Raw genomic sequence first — 23,299 nt, 5'->3', positions numbered from 1 at the left:
AAAGGTAAAGGTTTTGTCTCTTTCTGGTCCATAAAATATGGATTGCTATTTTCGAAGTACATCAACACTGGTAATAGCTATTCCCATTAGTCAGTCATATAATCTTATGAAATATTGACATGATAAAACAATGCAACTGAGAAAAAAACCAATAGAGCACACGTTTTATTGACAAATAAATGCACAGACTTAAATTGTCTCTCACCACCTTTATACCTGATTGACATGTTATCAGAAAAATAAAGATTTCAGCCAGCCAAGATCAATGATTTCAAAATGATTCTTTAGTGCTTCATCAGATAAAAATACAAATTCAATCCAATCATAATTCACATTTGGGTTCATGCCACTTTGACAGTCACATTTTATGGCAAAATGTACTTTAATTTTATATTCAAACCTTTTCCCAGCTTTTCTTAGAGAATTCACTTTTTAATTTATGATACTTCCTTGCTCAATTCAAGCTTCATTCACTTTTAGATACTTTGGAAAGATAAATAACTGACAAACTCTGCCATTCATGAGTAATGTACTGCCCGTAACTTAAGAAAATAAAATAGGTGGCCAAAAAGATATATTTGTGTTACAAATAAATATGTATCATATGTATAAGTAATAACAATAAATTAGAAATAGGTCATCAAAATGCTTTCTTATTTTACTGAGTAATATATTGTTAGGTCATATACATTTTAAGAATGAAATACTTCAGTTGTGGCTTATGCTGAATATAACTATGTTTGAATGTAAAGTGTGCAAGGTAAGCCACATATTTACATCTTATTACAGAGCTACTTTCCATACGTGTCCATTCAAAAATATTTTTTCTTTATTTGCTAAAATATTATGTCATCACAGCACTAATCAACAACAACAAAAAAAAAACTTGAAAGTGAGGACACTTACGTGTAGTGCTTAAAACTTTTCTCCAATTTATAAGCCATAGCACAATGGGTGCTCTTTATAAGAAAGATAACATTAACCATTTATTGAGTACTTTCTACATGTCAGGGACACTGCCATATGGATTCTGCCACATGTTATTATTTCATTTAATCTTATAACCTCCTGTCAAGGTGGGAAATACTACTTCCACTTTGCAGATGAGGAAACTCACATCAGCCTGAACCCAAAGCCTGAATTCTTGACCGCTATACCAAAAAAGATTAATTCATGTGTGTATATCGGTGCCCTACATTCTTGTTTATCTCATTACTTACAGGTGGGATCGTTCACAAGCATACCTTTCACCTGGTGACAAGACTCACGTCAAAATCAGAGACTAGAAACTTAAAGTAGTCATTAGAGGACCTGCCTTACAGAGCCAACCTTTAAAGAAATTTCAAACATTGCACATCATCTCCTGTTTATTCTCTAGATCTGATTATAAGCAGGACACTTCAGGCACGGCCAAAAGTTGCAAATTCTACTACCTTGAGCTCACCAAACTCTGTTCTTCTTTTTAGTGATTGGGATGAAATAAACAATAGAAGGGTATAGTGAACATGAAGGCGACTTCCCCATAGCCATGCTGCCCCAGACAACGGACTAAGCCAATCATGGTCATTTCCATTCCCCCTGCCCCCAACCTGCCACTGCCAGTCATTAAGAGTTTTTGGCTGGCAATGAAATGTACAGAAATCTCACTGGAGGAAGAGGATCTCACCTAGGCAAATTTCCTGCCCCTAAGAAAGAACCAAAGGGAGAAAGAAACTCCTTCTTTCTTCTAGATCCCCTTGTGATGGATAGAAAACAGACTTCCAAAACGTTTTGTTGCCAGATGGAAATAAAGCTTAAGAATGGAGTCATCCTTAAGAATGGCTCCATGCGGGCGCCTGGGTGGCTCAGTGGGGTAAAGCCTCTGCCTTCGGCTCAGGTCATGATCCCAGAGTCCTGGGATCGAGCCCCACATCGGGCTGTCTGCTCAGCGGGAGCCTGCTTCCCCCTCTCTCTCTGCCTGTCTCTCTGCCTACTTGTGATCTCTGTCTGTCAAATAAATAAATAAAATCTTTAAAAAAAATGGCTCAAAAAAAAAATGGCTCCATGAAGAGATGAAGAGCCTGAGCTCTTTGATGATGTCACTAAACCATAGAGAATACCAGACTTAGAACTTATCTAAACTCTAGGTTCCCTGTTAAGGGAGATAATCTATCTTCTATATTTTTAAAACTAGTTTGAGTCCAGTTTCTGTTACTTAGACTCACAAGCACCATACTTTATACCTATGGTGACTAAATCATGATCATACACTTAGGCATTCAAGATCCTGTTTAAACGACTCATGTTCCAATTACTATATTACTATACCTGAGTAAAAAATTATCCCAAAGCTTAGTGACATAAAACAAGTTATTGTGCTCACTGATTCTGGGGTCAGAAATCTGTAGAACAGGGCACAGAGGGAAGAGTGTGTCTGTACACCACCATGTCTGAGGCCTCTAAGACCTTAATGTCCTTGGAAGTCCTCAGAGGCCTTGAAGACTGAGGGCTGGAGTCATCTAAAGGCTCATTAAGCCAAGTTCTGCATGGTTTTTCTGGCCATTGGCTATCAGTTTAGTTGAAGCTGCTGTCTGGGACATCTACACATGGCCTTGCCATGTGGCTTGAGATGCCTCAAGCTATTGTGACTGAGCTCCATAAGTGGGCATCCCAAAAGAGAGTGAGGACCAGGCAGAAGCCACATCACCTTTGATAGCTTACTTCAGGAGTTACCCAGTGTCACTTCCACTGCATTCTACTGCTCATGGCAGTTACCAAGTTCTACCCAGTGTCAAGCAGAAGGAACCAGGAAATGCCACCATCACACTGAAGAATGGCATGTGGGATGGGATTGGAAAGGCAATCTGCTACAGTTTGCTTTCTGGCCATGATAATTCACAACCCCAGCACATGCAAAAAAAATCTCTCCTGAGACCCTCAAGTCTTATTACAAAATCAGGTCAAAGTTAAGGATCTTGTCACATGAATCAAGTTTAGGTACAGATGAGTTCTCAAATGCTCTTCTTAAATATAGCTCCTTATGTATGCTCCTCTCCATCTTCAGACCTGTATATTCGAGGCAAGTAATCTACCCTTGATGTACCCAACATTCAATAGTGGGACTGACACAAAATAACTGCTAAACTTGGTCCCTATTCACTAAGGTGGGATGGAGGAGACATGTTTAAGATCCTTAAGAGCCCTGTTATTTGTTCGAAGCACCACCTTAAACCTTTATTCATTTTTAATAAGGTTTTACAGTAACACTCTTGCATTTATCTGTATAAAATATTTTCTTGACATTATCCTGGATTTGATCCCCAACTAGAAAACATTTCCTAATTTGAGAATCTTAGAGAGTCTGGAATGAGAAACAGTTTTACTCTTAAAATTGGCAAAGCCTGACTCCTTTATGTTTTGCTATAAATTTTACTCAAAAACTAAACAAGTTCATGAGGTACCTTTCCTATTTTCCACTTTCCTACAGGTAACTGTGTTGATAAATATTCTTCCCCCTACATCACGAACAAAAGTCCTTGACTTTGAGCTTGCAGTATCATTTTCCTCATGTTCTTTTAAGACCTCACCAATAGCCTCTTGGAGGGCATGACTTCTGCTACCCACATACTCTTCTCAAGATCCTCCAAGAGACCCACCTGGTATCCACTAAGACTATCTTCATGGCCCTTCCAATTCCATCAATCTCTTAATCAAAGCCACTTCCATACACTTGAGATTTTTATTATGGTACTTCTTCACTTTGGTACAAAATGTATTCCTATTATGATGGTTACATACCAAATTACCCCCAATCTTACTGGCATAAAACAATCAGTTATTGTGCTCACAGAACTATGACAGGGTACAGCAGAGATGGCTTGTTTCTGGTCCATGATTTCTTGGACATCATAAAGAAGACTCAAAGGCTGGAAATTGAATCTTCTGAGGGCTCACAAGTCTTACCGTTTGGGTAAAAGTTCATCTTGGGCTGTTAGCTAGGACACCAACACATGGCTCTTCTACACGACTTGGCCATCCTTAAAACATGCGTTCCAAAACAAGAGTCTTGAGAAAGAGGAACGTTTGCAAAAGCCACATCATCTTCTATGAATTAGGCTTGGAAATCATTCAGTGTCATCACTGCCATATTTTATTGGGTGAATTACAAAAGCCCACCCAGTTTCAAGGTGAGAGTAAAAGACCTCACCTATTGATGGAAGAGTATTGCATCATATTATAAAAATAGTATGCATGATAGAATATACAGATAAGGGCATGATGGGAAATACAATCTGCTGCAGCAAGCTTGGAGATAGGTTTGATTAGGGATAATTTTTTACATCTATAGACTATCGTTAATAAGCAGTCCCCAAATCACTGAATCACTGGCTGGATAAAAGATGGGACTTTGACCTCTGTCTGGGTCATCCAGAAGAAGATTCTATTCCTTTGTATGCCTCAGGATTGTTATTTATGAAGGAAATTACTATTATTTATAAAAGATATTTCTTAAATAGATGATCTCTATATTCTTTCCGGGTTAAGTACTCTATAACTCACCTATTTTAAAAGATGCACAAATATTTTCCACCAGCTGATATCTGTGTCATCTTTGTTACATACTTTTGCTTAAACATCAGCGTTTTCATCTGTGAAATGAGTATAACAGTGTTTACCTCTTAAGATCATTATAAGAATGAAAGATATAATATAGGGAGAAACACTTGAAACAAAATCTGAAAAGAGGTAAGTATTCAATATTACCTTTCTGGGGAGTGGAGAGGGAGAAGCAGGCTTCCCACCAAGCAGAGAGCCTGATGTGGGGCTCTATCCCAAGACCCTGGCATCATGAACTGAGCTGAAGGCAGATGCTTAATGACTGAGCCACCCAGGTGCCCCTAGCGTATTCAATTATATTTTGAGAACCATGCTAGTCTGACCATTTGGGAAGCATGTAATCCCCCAAAAGGCTACTTTTATTAAAATATTAACTGAGATATGTATAGTCTCAGCCTCAAATAAGTATGAATAAAATTATTATTTTCTGTTATTTTTAATAGAAAATATTTATTGGTACCAGGCCTGGTGTTAAAGATTTACATGCATTTGATGCTTACATAAACCTTACAAGGTAGTTTTTAGAATTGAAAATTACTACCTTTACCTACCCCAAGAAATATTACTTTTTAGACAGCTGTAAATTTTCTATATTTTTAATAATTTTCACTTTCCTGAACTACGAGATGCACCAGGCAAAAGTTTAAGAGATACTGAGGGTTATTAATAGACATCATTAGTAATAAACCATCATGCTAATTTCATGCCCCAAATGCCTCTTATCTTGCTTCTCACTGAAAAGAATTCCTTTGTCTGGCCCTCTCTGCCTCATGTCACCCCCAGAGCATACAGGAATTTGCTCCCCTTCTTAAAGATGTGGATAATCTAAAGAGAAATATGAAAGCAAGTGAAGGTCTCTACAATAAAAATTTCCTAGAAAGGGAGGTACACGGAAAGTCTCCTAATCATACGATATCCTTATTCCAATCCTTGTCTTTGAATCACCAAGCTACTTCTTAAAATAGAAAATGGTTTTAAAAATTAAACTGGTTTCTTACCCTAGGACTTTTCAGAGCTAATATTTGAGAAACCCCAAGAAGGGTCTGTGAATCATGTCCCATACAGATTTAACCTTGTCATGCTTTTTTTGTTGTTGTTGTTCCTATTGGACTGCTATTCAAGGGAATACAATTCAGGGACTAGTGAGATGAACTTATTAGTAATTTACATAATGACATCCACTAAATCAGATGGAGAAAGAGTAGTCCAGACTTGAAAAGAGGATAAGAAGACTGAAGGCACATCTTGGTAGTGTCGCATCACAGAAGCACTTGTGATGTCAGCTTCAGCAAGAAGACAAGAAAGCCGGCAAACCAGGAACAGGAAGAAGGAAAGCCCCTCCAAATAAGTTTATGTCACCTCACACAACTTTCTTTGAGTTTCTAAACTTCTACGGGCCAGTTGATTCATTCAGGATGTGAACGCTAACATCCTGACCCAGGGACTTCCTCCAGGTTGGTCCTGACTAATCCTTGTACTCCAAAGTATGAACGACCATTGATAAAATGTGGGATAGAGACTAATTCAGGGATGGAAAACGGGTTTCACCCCAGCTTGTCAGTGCTGATTAGTCATAGTAGCTTCGATTTTGTTAATAATAATAATAATAATAATAATAATTATATATATATATATTTTTTTTTTTTTTAAATTGTGAAACCTTGGCCCACCAGGTGACTCAATCAGTTAAGCGTCTGCCTTCCACTTGGGTCAAAACCCTGCTCGTTCTCTCTCTCTCTCTTTGTCAAATAAATAAATAAAATCTTTAAAAAAATAAAAAATAAAACTCATGGAACCTTGTATCTCCTTTGTGATATGAAGGGAAATACAGCCACTATCAACCATTTAGGTCTGCTTGGGTTTAGGTGCAGAAAGTGGCAACGTATGGCTTTTTTATCTGCCATCCTACTCTAGAGGCTCATGAAGTTCTCTCAGCTTATTAGTTGTGATTAGCTAGGATTAACCAATCCTAAAAAACACCGTGGACCATTTCTCTCTGCATTCTGTCCTACTGTCATCCCTAGAAAAAGGAACATAGCAAGAGAAGCCTGCGAACTAACAGTAATAATAGTGACCATAAAGATTTCACTACACAAATTGTATTCTTCCTTTTGGAATAAAAATAACATGTTTTATTTGTTTAGTTTTGAATTAGATACCACCTTCTTATTGACATAGAGGGTTATACTCTTCAATGGACTAGTCTTTGTCATTATTTAAAGCACTTTTTCACATAAGTATAATATATGCTATCCATCTCTGACAATTCAAAATGTTCCACTTAATTTTACTTGATTAAGATTATAATTTTTTTAGCCTTGCTCAGCTTTTCACAATTGATCTTGTCATACAAGGCAGTGAGTCCAAATAACAGAGAGAAAGAGAGAGAAATTTTTCAAGTGTTTTTAACTTCAAAAAATTATATGAATTTTCCTTTTGATAGATCATTTTTTATAGTAAAATGCACTTAATGATATGTCTACTATACTTGCTTTTAGGCAAATTTTGAAGAGAATTGGACCCTCAAATTTGGCAGGTACGGTGTTTTAACAGTCTAATCATGAAGGATGCTTACATGTCAGATAAAAATGTTCTCCACTAACATTAAAAGATTTGGACTTTTTTTTTTTTTTAACGTGGTATTCCCCCGCACCTACTAGATGAGCTTTTTAAAAATACATGTTGCTTCCCCAAATGGTGAAAATCTTTGATTAGTCATGCCACTAACTTATAGGTTTATTCATTAGTTCATTCAGCACATATTTCTAGAATACCTACTCTGAGCCAAACATCTAGACAGAGAATTGAAGAAAAATACATTCATTAATTTCATTCATTCATTCATTCATTCATTCAACAAATCTTTATGAGCTAGGATTTGTGCTAGAGATATGATGGTGCATAAGACAAGACACTGTCTGGGGAGACAGACAATCAAATAATCACAATGATGAATCCCAAAGACAAGAGAAAGTTCAAGAAAACAAAGCCAAGTGGTATCAGGGTGGCTCATTCAGTTAAGTGTTTGCCTTTGGCTCCAGTCATGATCCCAGAGTCCTGGGATTGAGTCCCATATCAAGCTCCTGGCTCAGTGGGAAGCCTGCTTCTCCCTCTCCCTCTCCCTGCCGTTCTCCCTCCTTGTGTTCTCTCCCTCTCTCTATCTCTGTCAAATAAATAAATTAAATATTTAAAAAAAAATAAATCAAAGCCAAGAGTTTGTGACTTGAGCAGGGCACTCAGTGAGTAAATCAGCCTCTGGGGCTTGGGGTACCCCAGTCACCCATCCTGCTCAGAGGTAACAATATTCCTGCCCTCTCAGTGAGTGCCAGGTGCTGGGCTGTGTGCTCATTTCATCTTCACAGATGATGATTCCATTTCATTCTGATAGTGTTTCTAAATTATTTTGCAAAGAGGATCTTCAGAAACCTTCTAAAACCTCCTGGTTTTAATCTTTTTGTTCCTCCCCTCCTCCCCACACCCTTGTCCAGCACATATTCAGATCCCTGAGAACAGATCTATTCTCCCCAGAGCCTTGGAGGTTTTCAACCCCCGGGCTCAGGTCACTACCCAGGTGACATGGGAATAGTTAATATACTCTGCAACTATCACCAGAATGCTGCTTTCCAAGCCCGGCTAAATACCAGAACCACCTAGGGGTACCTTAAAAACAAACATTTCCCAGAAAAGCATGATCTCGGATAGCAGTTCCCAAAGAACAGTGCCCAGTCCAAGAGCATCATCATCATCTAAGAACTTGTGAGACACAGAGAATCTTGGGTCCCATCCTAGACCCACTGAATCAGAAAGGCTGGGGGCACAGCCCAGCGATTTATGTGCTAACAAGCCCTCTGGGTGAGTCTAAGGCACTAACCATTGATCTTGAAGTTACCAGGTAAGTGCCAGGAATCATTGTAAGTACCTCGGGTAATTTTGAAGACTAAAAAGTTTGGGAACCAAAAGGAAGAATGTTCATCAGAACTCAGAACAGCATTTGGAATGTCCCAGGGAATTTAAGTAAATACGGAAAACAGAACAAAACAAAACAAAATATTGGGGGGAAAAACCCCTGGGAATTAATAAAGGTAGAGAAATTTGGCAGAGGAGTCACAGACTGAAGAGTGCTGCTATTAACTGCAGTACATTCAAAACTTACACTAAAAGATTTTTTAAAACAGCATTTATTTTGCAAAAGAATTCCATTCTGAGACCTAAAGATGTAAACTTTTAAAGTTATGGATTCTAAAGTCATTATTTTTTAAAGAAAAACAATTTAAAGAACACAGGCCTGAAATAGGTAAAATAGCCCTATTGCCAGAGTTCTTGACCTTGAATAAAATATGTGGTATTTTTCTCCTGTTTTTCTACTTACATTTGCTGTTACTTTAAATTATTACCATGGGGGCACCAACTCTTGATTTTGGCTCAGGTTGTGAGATCGAGATCCCCCAGCGTGGACCCTGCTTAAGATTCTCTCTCCCCCTCTCCCTCTGCCCCTATCCTCCCCCAGCCCTCCATCTCCGCTCTCTCTCTCAAGAAAGGGAAAAAAAAGAAAAAGAAATTATTACTGTGCTTTAAGTATTTGTAATATGATTATATTTTTATTGATTAAGCATACCTATGTCCTTTATGTTCTTTAATGATTGAAAATTAAGGGGAAAGAGGTATGATCTAGGAAGAACATCACATTCTTGATTGTGGGCTGCACATAGTAGAGGTGAAAAATGCAATCCCTGATAGGTAAGACTATTTACATCTTAGTGAATGCAAAGTAAAGGGCCCACAGAGGTACTATAATAGAATATATTTCTGGAACACAACAGGTAATCATTAAATCCCAGGTCTGAGAGACCCTGGTCAATGACATGGTCACTCAGTCTTTCATGAGATTCATGCCATGTGTCCAGACTGTGCCAAGTACTTTACATGCATAACTGTCCTTACAAAAGAAAAAAACCAACCCACTAAGAGTGTGGGACCATTAGAATCCCCACTTCAGAAAAGAGAATGAGCTTAGAGAAGGTAAGCCACGTGGCTGACTCAGTGGACGCCAAGCAGCCTGTCTCCAGTCCATGTCCCCTGCCTGTCACTATCCTGTCTCCCTGTTGCCTGTCACCTAGGTTACCACAAGCATACCACGGTACCGGTAACGCTCAGGAGATGAGAGGCTGTTTTGTTTATTTGCTGTGCACATGGCCTTTGCCTGGGCTGGCTGAAGATTTCCAGAGCTGCTTAGAATTCTGACATATATCAAATTCTGAAAAGCTGACATATATCAAATTTTAAAACCACGCTCAACTATAAAGTAAGCCTAAGAACATTAGACAAAGTTATTTTTCTCATGATGCCTGCACAAATGCTTTGTTAAAAGATTGAATGTAAAAATTCCTTAAAATAAATGTTTATGGCTCTGGCTTCACTTGGTACACTAAAAACATACATATGGGTATGGTGTATTTCAACCTGATTCACTGAAGGTGGGAGCGGGGTGGAAGAGAGGCAGTATTTCTTTCTAGACATTTTCCCTACTCGGGGCTTAGGGGAGGTACGGATGGGAGAAGGAGAAAAGAAGCTGCCTTCTACCTGATCTCTGCTTACACCCATCACTAGAGAGCTTCAAGATGGAGCCCATGCCAGAGACCACACTACTGGGGTTTGAATATGCTGATACCAGTCCAGGCTTAGCCACCCTAGTCAAAAAGATCTTGGAGTCCCAGCCCCAGAACATTTATTTAGGCATGGAAGCTTGGCTAACTTTAGTTCTCGTGTGTGTGCAGGAACCCCTACTGCCAGGGACCCAAGCAATGGCTCCAGAGTTGTGTACGTCAAGCACACAGCTACTGTCACAAAGATATGCCAAGAAGAAATCAGGCTTTTGCAATAAACCAAATATATAAAGCTGTATCTGGCTCTTGGGGCTTGGTTGTCTCTGGAAAAGGCAAACTCCTCAGCCCAGATTCGTTCTCACTGATTTGGAGACTCTCAGTCCATTGCCTGACCAACTCGCCCTCTAGAACGTGAGATCTGAAACGCCACGGGTGCCGGGGCTCCATCATGAACTCCTCACCTTGTTCTGAAGCTTTCATAGGAGACATCTTTTGTGACAAGTGTGGGGAAAATGTAGCAAGAGTTAAAAGTGAATCTCTTACCTCTTTGAACTGTTTTCTTCGTACTTCGTGTACACAGATACACTTTTGATGTGTTAACTAGAAAATCTGACTAGAAAAGAACAAAGCAGCTGTCACTGGAAGGAAGACACTGACAAAAAAACCACACAGTCCTTTATTGAAGAACTGTCAAGCCCATCCTACAGTGCTGGGGTTGTCTGTGGTATTTATCAGAGACCTAGATCTGATGCAGGAAATTAAAAATAATAATAATAATAAATCTGTCCACTGGACATTTATGAAAGAGATCTAAAATTATATTACATTTAAAACAGCAAAAGTGTGTATTTTAACAATTCAGATACAAGTTCATTTTTATTAGTTTTATATATATATATATATATATATATATATTTGTATATGCATATGCATGCTTTCCTAATCACAAAAATATCCATGTATATAAAGAAAGGGATACATGTAGATGAAACATCTATGTAAAGACTCAAAGCATATACATTTTTTCTCATCGACAGGAATCTTTTAATGCATTTAAATTTTTTAAATGTAACTTTCATTTTACTATTACATATAAAATTGAATCCTTTAAATATTTCTGAAATTAGCTTAAACAAGGTCCTTCCCAAGGAAATGGATTTATTTCATATTTCTCTACTGACTCACCCAATATTTTCCTGACTATCATTCCCAGCTTTAAGATTCTTGCTGTTCTTGACTCCATATTTGTTACATAGTGGTTATAAAATGTGTTCTATGTGCTATTTGGGCCCATTCCTAACTATTGGACTGCACAGAATTTAATAACCTTTTTCTAAGCAAATGTAACTACATGGAGGGATGGTTTGTTTATTTGCTTGCATAATCCCAATAGCATGAACATGAGGGGGAAAAAGAAATCTGCTAAAGATTGCCAAGAAAAAAGATACTAACCATAACTGGAAATAGTCCATATATTCAAATGAATGTATTTCCTTGTATTTTTAGGTCATGGTACTGATAAAATAGAAGGCTTAGAGGCTTCAAATCTTAGCCGTGTCATTCAGGAGCTGTACTACCCAAGGCAGGTCAGTTGACTTCCCTGAACCTGTTTCTTCCTCTGTAAAAGAGGAAGGTATCTACCTCACAAGGATTATCTAGATGAGAATAAAAGAGGGGTCCGTAATTAAGTAAGTTTGGAAAGTTGTCCACTGAGCAATTCATTCTACACTGAACACTGTAGAACAGATTGCTGAAAAGAATGCAGATCTTCTCAGAGCCTTTCATATACACTGAGGTGCATCTTTTACATCACAAATATAATTCAATCTTTAGAATTCCACAGAATTCTTTGACCTGGAATCCTTTTATGGTAAGTTTTTCGGAAGACCGGTTGTTTCTCAGAAGAGAGTTTGAAAGGGTGGTGAGGAGGATATTAAGGGGCATCTTAAGTCAACAGAAACCCCTCTATGGGTACTCTGGGGCTTATATGCATGAAGACAATGTGACAAGAACTGGGGCACACTCTGCAAATTGATGACACCGTTGCTTCAGGAGCAAAGTGACTCTTGTGGCCTGAGTCGACAAGTGTAGTTCCCTGTACCCACTGGGAAGAAACCCTCTGAAGGACAAATTATTAATTTGGGATTTTTTTGAATTAAGAATTTAAAATTCCCTTCTACATGGTTTATATGTATTTATGTATTTTAACATGTATCACATCGCAGAGTGGACCAAGCAAGTACCTAAATTTAGATAAGACAAGTACTGGATGGCAGTCTGATGGCCAATAGGATGACTTTTACAGGTTTTCCATCCCAAATGAACCAAAAGGAAGATTCACAGGCGGAGGAGGGCTGTACCTTGAGTCCATGATGTCTCGTTTATTTTCAAAATACAGCACTGAACAAGGGCTTTCTCTGTCTCTCTAATTTAACTTTTCAATCAGTTGAAGGCAGAAGGAATTGATGATTAATTTCTCTCCCTTTTGAAAATTCTGTCCTCTGAAAATTCCAACATTTTCAAAGGATCTGATAAATAATACCAAGTTCATTGGCATTTCAAACAGACAAGACACTTATCTATTTTAAACCATTATGAATGTCATATTTCCATTCAGACTTGGGAAGATCACATTTTCAGCTACCAACCAACTATGGAAAAATCTTTCAGGCAACAATAACCTCTTAATTGAAGATTTCTCTTAAAATTATTTTTATAGAATAATGTGGGTGTTATCCTCCTGAAAAACAAAATTACTTTTAATGAAGCAGTTCAAAATCAGGGCAGGGAAAGAGCAAAGAGTTTCCTTGAGGCTCTGGTGACAGTTTACATAAAAAGATGTTTTATTTTCTCTTTGCAGGGTGTACACCATCATTTTGTCTTATTATTCCTGACATTCAGTTCATCAGATTAGCATCTTTGTGGGAAACAAGAAAGCAATTAAGGTTTTTGCTCTTTATTCTTTGCGAGACAGAAATTTTGCTTTTCCCTCAAAACTCCTAATGATGAGGCAGACCTGGTCAAACACCAAATGCACAGATTTTAAAATGCAATAAAGATAGAGCTTTAATAATTTTCAATTACAGTTATTCTGCAATAATGTTAGCAAATCTCATCTAAAAAGTAAATTATTCATTGAATAGGAAATGGGAAAGCCTTGGGATTGTGTGACTCTCCCATTTAAAGTTTCACTAAGATTCTCCTTGATAAGTTTCTTCTTAAAGATTACATATTTTATACTTTGTTTCTATCCCTTTTCTTCATTCAGGATGCTGTTTCTACCTTTTAATATACTTTTCTAACAAAACACGGTAGTTATAGAGTGGCCATTCAGAGGGATCTATTCAGAATAAGGATTCATTCACTTGCTGCCAGAAATACTGATAATGTGATATTTTTTTATTTCGTTTTAAGAATACATTTTTCATTTTAAGCAAATGAAACTTATAACCAAATTAAAAAAAAAAAAACCTGTCATTGGTTTTCATTAGAAAATGGGCCAGAAAAAGTCTTGTATGTTGTCTTTGCATTAGCCCAGCTTGCTTTTCATGTAAATAAATAGATCATTTATTGAAAAGTGCAGAGAGAGAATATAGCAAAATGAGAGAATCCCAGAAATTATTTTAAATCAAAATAAAATATGACACAATGGAAGAAGGGCAATGCAGACAATTTCCTTTAAAAAAGAGAAGCATCGCCCTGCTCATAGAACTGGAAACCAAGTCATTCACTGAAACCAGTTTTTTTCTATCCCTATGTAGTAATTTCTAATATTTGTGCTCAGATGAATGTTGGAGTTCTTATCATCCATCTCCCCGCTCTTCTTTCTCTTGCCATGAATTTGGTTACGTTTGTTCATCTTTCTGCCTTCACATCGAAGAGGGTGTCACAAATTTAACTTCATGATGTGGTATGAGCAAAACTCCTACAATGGAACTCGTGACCGGAAGAACTCTGCATCCAGAATCCTAGAACACATTCCAAACTTTCACAGACTTGTGGGCAGCGTTCTTGAGCTCAGGAACACATGAATCTGAACTTTTCCGATGCTGAATATCACCGGTTTATCTCACAAACCCAAGCCAACATGTTTGAGATGACAACACTGGAGGAAATTCGAAGGCACATGTCAGATTGAGTGGTTCCACCTGTATATTATTTTAAATGGGTGGGTCTTTTTTGTTCGTTTTAAATCTTGTTTAAAGAAAGCATTTGTTTATCCATTTCAATGGGAAACTACATTAGGGTGAGATTAAGTGAATTATTTTCAGTGTCTCTAGACATTGTTCCAGCTGGAATGAGAAATCCCTTATAACTGCCTCCATCTATTAATTTCACTCATTCCATTTTATAAAGTGCTTTGGGTTCATTACAATGGCAAAGACTTTAATGACAAAATGAAAGAAATGGAATCCACGTTTTGCCTTAATCAGCATCCCTCAGCCCTACCTCTCTAGACAAGATATGGATGCTTGAAGTTCACTAGCTTAATTTAATTTACATACTTAATATATATTTAAGTATGTATTAATACATGACTATCGGAGAAAGGATCTTTTCATGAAATTATTCATGAAGAATCTTTGTAACATTAACTTTTATTTTACAACTCTTTTTGAAAAGCTCTTGACTGATGATATCTAGGTTGATCTCACACAGCCGTTACACACATGGTCCTTAGGGTCCAGGAGACACGGGTTCAAATTCTGTCTTGACCAAATTACCAGCAAACTTCAACTTGCCATCTCTGGATTTTGCCTCCTTTCTCTTAGAAGTGGAGAGATAATAATAGTAGCTATCTAGAGGGTTATTGAGAGGATTAAAGAAGAAAAACACATCTGAAATCCTCAACCAGTACCCAGCATAGAGCAACCACTTAATGAACACGAGCTAATGAACAGTGAATTATTATAATGAATGACCAGAAGTAATAGGCATCTTTTGCAATCTTGTCAAAGTTTACCTGGGCCAGTTGAAATAACCACCTGATTTAAATTAAGTCTCCTTCAAATCCAGAGCTGTAGATTTGATTCCGTCATTTTCTGTGTGATTTGCAAAGGTCTTGTTCTTCACTGCTTTCTCTCTCCCTATCTCTAGGGAAATATTGGCACAAATTTCTCTGATATGACAAGATTATTGTGAATAATGATAAAAATGCTCATCAAAAATATGAAAATAAAGCACACCACCTAAAAGATTGGCCAATGCCAACCCTAAAGGAAGCTATATCTTGAACAAAACTTGCATTGTGATTTAAAACCTGCACTATGGGGCACCTGGTGGCTCAGTGGGTTAAGCCTCTGCCTTCAGCTCAGGTCATGATCTAGGGTCCTGGGATGGAGCCCCATCAGGCTCTCTGCTCAGTGGGGAGCCTGCTTCCCTCTCTCTCTCTCTGCCTGCCTCTCTGCCTACTTGTGATCTCTGTCTGTCAAATAAATAAATAAAATCTTTTTAAAAAATAAAATAAAACCTCCACTAAAAAATTGAAATAATACTTACATAGATATTAGACTTTAAATTATTTGTTAAGATGTGTGTGTAATCTAATTGCACTTTTCTGAGTGTACATTATTTTCAAACATTGAAAATACTAAGTTGGAAAAAATACATTTTTCAACAGAAGAATAGAATAAAACCTCCACTAAAATAATTCATATCTTTATATATAGTGATCCTTTGAACTCCACATTATGCTTGAATCACTATGGAATATGTTTTATCACAGAAATTCAGTGCTCTTTATCTTAACTTGATCTATGTCAAAGATGTTTCCTTAAAACTCTCTTCCCAATGTCCTGATTTCTCAAAATTTCTCCTTTTCCCTGAACTCACCATTGGGTCCATAGATGTGAACAAGCACGGACTAAACAGAGTCAGCAAGAATCACAAAAATATAAGCACTGTTTGTGAAACTCTATGACCTCTACCCACTTAACCTCAAATGAGTCTCTTCACAAATACGGTAAATAAAAAAGTTACTAAAAATGCCTTTGATTCATGTGTTTCGATGCCCATTTGCATAAACAATTTATGTGTGACTTCTTCCTTTTTAATTTTTATGTATATTTTACTCTATTTACAAAGAGGTTTTGTTGGAGAAAAAAAAAAAACTGCCTGATATTTTCTCCATGAGGCCAAAAGGAACATTAGCTAAGAATACAACAACTGGATGTCTCATCAGTTCCTCCTGAGAGCCCATTAAGGCAAGAAGCATAGGGTAATGCACTTGTAATGTTCAACAAAATGTAAAGTAAGGTTCGGTTTTAAATATTCTTATTATGAACACACACAAGCAGACTGGCACACACCAGAGATTTGGCGCATGTGGTCTACAGGCTACTCAAGGTGCAATTTCCCTTCCCACATGCCCCTCAGGTGGGCATAACAACAGAGATGAATGAACGGGCCCCTCCAGTTTGATCTGCTTGTTAATTCCAGCCTCATCAGGGAGCCCCGTTGTCTTAGTCAGCTCAGGCTATTGTAACAAAATGCCACACACCAAGTGGCTTAAACAACCCACAGTGATTTCTTACAGTTCTGGAATCTGTAAGTCCAAGACCAAGATACTGGTAGATTCAGATCCTGGGAAGGATCCTCTCTCCCAGCTCGCAAATGACTGCCTTCCTACCACACACTCACAAGGCAAAGAAAGAGAAAGCTCTGGACCCTAAGGACATAAATCCCATCATAGGGACTCCATCTGCACAACCTCACCTAAACATAATTCCCCTCCAAAGGCTTCACCTGCAAATACCAGCACACTGGGGGTTCAAACGTCAACATATGAGTTCCAGGGAATACAATCATTCAGCCCTTAATACCTGTTTCCGTGTATCAGTGTACCATATCTGACTTTTAGAATCCTCACAGGGGATTAACTTGTACATGTCACTTTTTATTTACGAATGTGCTAGATCGGATCCCTCAAGGCCAGCTCTCCCTCTTTATCTGAATTGGTGGAGGAGAATGCAGATATAGATGTGTTCAGATAAATAGGGAGTGAGATTTGATTAGCTACATTTTCAAAAGCCATCCAACTTTGCCTCAGTCTATACGCGGATTTTATATAATTATAAATTTGGTTTGTGTGCAGTTACATGAATATAACCTGGCCCTATTATCTACTCTGGCTTTTAAGAACTATGAGCATGATCAAAATATCAACAGCTTAATAACATGAAAAAATGAGTAAAACAAGACATTGCCACAGCTAATTAATGCTTTCGGTGGCTTTCGGATTTCTATTTCATCAGTAATCATGGTGCGGTAAACCTTCATAATTAAAATAACTATACCATATACTCTTAGATGTGTCCATTTTGTCTAAAAGGAGACATATATGTCCTTTTGTACGCTTTATTCTCCGCCATCTGTGAAAACTACTCCTGGGGCAAACACAGATCAGCAGTTCCTCAAATTGATGTTATAAAGCATTAAAATACTTGGAATCCCACATCCAGATATGTTCGATTGCTGTCACTTCCTGTTCACTGAAGGCACTCCGTATTCCAAAGCAGGTGCATGAGAATGTTTGCATCTAGCACGAGAAAGGAGCTTTAGTGACTTCATTAGAGTTTTCAAGAGATTTAAAAGAACCCAAGTCCCCTATCGTAGTAGGTGCCTTTATACTGAAGGTCTGTCTTTTGAAAGAGTATATAACTGGATTGATTGATTGATTGATTGATTGATTTACTGGGATTTTTTTAAACCACTGTACGCATCAGACCATCCAGTGGCAACATTTATTCATTTCTATTAACTGCAGTTATGAAAATATTTGGATTTATTTCTGCCATTTTATTTTATAAATAGTAACCTATTTGCCATGCTTTCCTTTTGCCTTTCTCATGCTCCTCCCCAGACCCCTCCCCCCAAAAAATCTTAAACTTAAATTTTTACTGCACTTTCTTAACAACATAATTTCCCATATCTTGGACCACCAGTGTTTCTTCCATCCCACTCTTTGCCTCCTGGCTTCCTAATGCCCACCCTCCTATGATGATTTTTTTTTTAAAGATTTTATTTATTTATTTGACTGACAGAGATCACAAGTAGGCAGAGAGGCAGGGGGAGAGAGAAAGAGAGAGGAGGAAGCAGGCTTCCCACTGAGCAGGGAGCCCGATGCAGGGCTCAATCCCAGGACGCTGGGCCCATGACCTGAGCCGAAGGCAGAGGCTTTAACCCACTGAGCCACCCAGGTGCCCCCTCCTGTGATGATTTTAGCAAGCTTCTATGAGAGGAGATGAGCCTGGTGCCTAACAATGGGCTGATAGTTATTTCTCTCCTCATGTTGCAGATTTTTATTGTCTTCTCACACATGCTACTACTTAGGAGATTTTTACTTTTAATGGAATTCCTGCTCCTTTGGAGGAAATCTATCTTTTTTCTCTAGTTTGTTTAAGGTTTTCACTTTATCTTTGGTGTTCTACAGCTTATTTACAATCTTTCTAGAAGATCATTTTGTTGTTTACCTTGCTTAGGATTCAATATAACTCTTCGATCTAAAGATTTGTATCTTTTATCAGTACTTACAATTAGCAACTATAATACAGTTTTTCTCCTATTCACTATAACCTTTCCTTCCAGAAAATCCAGTAAATTTCTTGGATCTTTTTATTCCATCTTGCATATCTTTTAATGTGGCTTCTTTATTTTCTAATTCTTTATCCTTCAGGACAGTGATTGGAATTATTAAGAAATAATAGATCTCTATCTAATCTGCTAGTTGACTTATTCACTGAGGTTTAATTTATGACCATATTTTTTATTTCTGCAACTCTGATTTTGAAATCAAAATTGCCTGTTCTTGCATTGATTCTCTTCCTCCTCATGCGAAGACTTTAATCAATTTAAACCTACCTAAATAATACCGTTTGATAACCTCAAGTTCTTTTTAGCATCAATCCCTCTGTTTGTAGAGTCAGCTGATTCTCTAATAATGGATCACTTCCCCGTGTGATTTTTAATGTTTGTGTGAATACATCTTTACCTGAGATTATTTTTCTGTAGAAGTTTCATGTACCACGAGTTATGGAAACAACTCCATGGTACTCCTTATTTGGCTTGAAAAGTGGTCTAAGCTGTGTATTAATCTCCCACATCAGTGTGAAGGATTTACTCTCATGTCTTAAACCATCCTGGACATGACTTCTTCTGTTTATAAGTCCTTGATTCTTGGATATTTCCTTTTCTTTCTTTTTAACTTTTTTAAAAGCTATTAATTGTTTTTAAAAATTTTCTTTCTTTTTAACTTTTTTAAAAGCTATTAATTGTTTTTAAAAATTTCTTTTATCATTTATTCCACCTAGCCTATTCATGTGTTCTCATGTGCGGTGAGGAAATACCTTAATTAACTCTGGTCCATGTATTAGAAATGCTAGAAGTTTCCCCCCACTTCCTGCCACCCCCACCCCCCCCACACACACACACATCATTATATAAAGGTCCAAGATCAATATAGCACACTATTTTTGGTGAAAAAAATCATCATTTATCCAAGGGGTTAAACCAAGGAACATTACTTTGATCAAATAAGAGCAGAGTCCTTCAGTAAAACCAGAATCATTGTGAGGAAATGGCTTCAGAGGAGTCTTACATTTCATCAAAGAATGGCTTCTTCTTAGAAGTTTGTGAACTTCTTATGTCCAGGGAGAGGTATCCTGGCACACCGAAGGCTTTTTCTCTCAACTGTCCGAATAAGACTCATCTCTTGCAGTGCCTGATAAGCTCACAAAAATGTCCCCTTTCTCTGAGAACTGCTTTTCACCACCTCTTTCCCTGCTCTAAAGAATGGGTCCTCAACAGCCATATCTTACTGACCCAAAAATGGGCCAATCTGATTGTCTCTTCAGAGAATTTAGAATTGAGACTGAGAGAACTGGGTTAGTCTTTTCGTGTGACTGAACCTAAAATAACTAAATCTGGGAGGTGTAAGGCGGCCATATTTTACACCATGGACATAGAAAGGAATGTATTTGTTTAACAAGAGAAAGAAGAATGAAAAACAGAGAATTCTGACATTTTTTCTATTTCTGATTCTCATTTTCTTCTAAGGATCAGCTGTATTCTACACTTGATTTCCATGATACACCGCTGTAGTCCTCTAATAAATCACCTGTCTTCACTTAAGTTAGATCAAATAGGCTGCTGTGTCTTCAAACCAGAAGAGTCCAAAGACATTCTTCCTGGGCACACAAGAGCTTGTGGCAGATAGCAAGGGAAACACCCTGGGCTCTGGGACTTGCAGGCTTGACAAAGTCAAATGATAGCTGCATCTGGAAAATCAACCATGGAAAAGAGAGTGCTAGCCTTTGAGAATCCTACAGAGTAGAAAAATGGAGAGGAAGACGCAGAGACTTATAATGGCATTACAGGATGATTGTCCAGCACAACGTTTTCTGGATGTTCCACAATTTCCACGCCACCAGACAGACTGGGTTGGTTGCCTTTCTCACAGCACCATATAGCTCTCACTAGCATTACTGCACCAGACACAGTTAGAGATACCAAGTCACTGGTCCATCTCCTTCATAATCTCTGAGCCCCTTGAAAACAGAAAGGGTGCTTTTCATTATAGTATCTCTAATGACTTGCAAAGTTCCTATCAGATAGTTGTTGCTCAGTACATAGCTGCTGAGTGAATGACTACATGAAAAGACAAATATAGGGATCTGTCTAGAAATAGAGGAGAAGGAAGAATAAGTTATTACTTCCATTTAGAGAGGCCTTGGTGGACCTCTCAAAGACAGTATAAGATAAGAACACTGATTTTAGAGCCAGAGATCCCTGAGTTCAAGGGCTGGATCCAACATGCTTTAGCTGTGTGACCTTTTCTTCACCTGTAATGTGGGGATGTTCTTGATAAATGTCTTACAGAACTCTTGCAGACATTAAGTGTAGGAAAGAACACAAGAGGACACACATAGTCCTACTAGTCAGAGTCTGGATTTCAGGGAAAGAGAAGAGGAATGGAAACTCTAGGGCATAGAAGATCAAGCTCTTCTCCTGTATGTCAACCCATTACCATTTATAAATGGACTGGGAAGAATGAGAATCCAGCTTTAAGTACCTCTGGATCTGCTGTTGGCCCAGTTTAGCAGGGAGAATTCCAGGACTTGCTATAACTAGATAAAATCAGGCTCCATGCAGCAGGGACCTCAGGGCAATGACTATAAGAAAAGGGGAAACCTGAGAATGGTGATGAATCTAGTCTAGGTAAATGACGAAAAGGTCAATCAATCAGCAGGACTAATTACTTTGGTGATACACGACGACTTGCGTTAATAAGGAATGTTTAGTAGAGGGACCTCTTTTGGGTTTCAATAGCAGGCATCTCAGTAAGTGACTCTCTGACAAGTCTGTTTGATAGAAGGGTGGCTCCAGGTGATCCAGTGTAGAGTAGTGGCAAGAGTGTGAGGACAAGATCTCACCCCAGAGAGGAAAAGGCTGGAAAACTCTAGATCATGTGTCATCAACGGGAAATAATGCTCTGAAGAGACAAAAATTGGTTCTAATGGGTTTTAAAATCTTAGATTTCCTACTGATTTGTGGCCCTCCAAAGACCACAGAATATAAGCAGATATACAGTATATCCGGAGTTTTAAAATATGATAGCGGGGGAGGAGTAACGATCAGGAAAAACATAGGTAAACTATGCCAGGCTTGATGTTGGCTGAGCCTATCCATAGCATGTATGTTTGCTCTATAAACTTAGCCTTTCACATTCATCACTCAAAAGGTTACTTCCCTCTTGTCCCTATGCCTGCAATTCACCAGGCTGCCACTAGGGTGCCTTGCTCCTATTAAAGCCACGTAGCGTGAAGAGTCCGGCATCCAGTGCGTATGATTAACAGAATGAAGGATTAGCATGCTTTTTTTTTTTTTAATTCTTTATGTATATATATACTTTTTTTTAAATGAAAAAGAGCTCTTAATTAAAACAGTCTAACATAACCAGTGTTAGTAAACATTAAAGTTTAAAAAACAAGAGGAAAACACATTTAAATCTAAAATGGTACCTCTGACTGATTTTAGACGAGTGTTAATTACTGTATAAGTTAAATTTAAGGATAAATATAATTGTTTCTAATATATTTTTAAAAGCTTTAAATTATATAGTGTGGAGTGAAACTATGAATGAAACTGATGATCCAGGAAGATGTACCTAAGTTTATCCCTCCTGTGTCACCTAACACATTGCTGGATGCCTTCCATGTAAGAGGCATAAATTCAAATGCTTCCTAGTTAAAAAATGCCACCACTCTGGATTATACCTTCTTTGCAATTTATAAGAGAGAGTCACCTCTCAGAGGGCAGTACATGGAATCCTCCTTCTCTCCACCCTCCATTTCCTGTTAGTTCCTATGACAAACTTATCTTCTTTTTATAATCTCTTTTATAGATTATCAAAATAGATTTTAAAAGAATTAAAATGTCAATTCACACACACACACACACACACACACACACATAATTCAAACGTGCAAGACTGAAGAACTTTCAGAAGGAGAACTGAGAATAAGCCAGTGGAATAAGGGACAGCTCCCCACTGCTTACTAAATTGAACCCAAACATCTTCCACTGGCTCTTAAATTCATTTCCAACTTTCTTCCCAAGGTAACTGTCAACCAAATCCCTGCATGAAATCTGTACTTCCGCCAAATGGAAACTATTCCCAGTTTATAACACATAAGCTCCTTTCCCTGTCATGTCTGTTCTCAGAGTTTCCCTCCTTTTAATACATTTGCACCTCAGTGCTCACTCACAGCCCCATTTCTACACTCCTAATCCCAATGGTTCAAGCCTTGTTCAGATGCTACCTGCTCCATGAAGACTCTCTTGGGCTCTGCCATCAGATGAACTCTCTCTCTCTTGCCTTCGAATCTAATGAATCTTTACTTTAGGTCTTTCTTAGATCTGATATTATTTCAAATAGCCTCCATTTTATGGGTGGTTTTCATGTGTCTATCCTCTATCTCCCCCATCCCACCCCACCCATGATGGAGTTTAAGTTTTTTGGTAGCAGATCTGTGCTTTATCCAACATCCTTCCACACAACCCTCAAAACAATACATTGCACGTAATGGGTGTCCAACACTTGC

The sequence above is a fragment of the Lontra canadensis genome, unplaced genomic scaffold, assembly GCF_010015895.1.
Source record: "Lontra canadensis isolate GAN:19392208 unplaced genomic scaffold, GSC_riverotter_1.0 scaffold34, whole genome shotgun sequence".
NCBI lineage: Eukaryota > Metazoa > Chordata > Mammalia > Carnivora > Mustelidae > Lontra > Lontra canadensis.
This window is presented reverse-complemented; position numbering follows the sequence as displayed.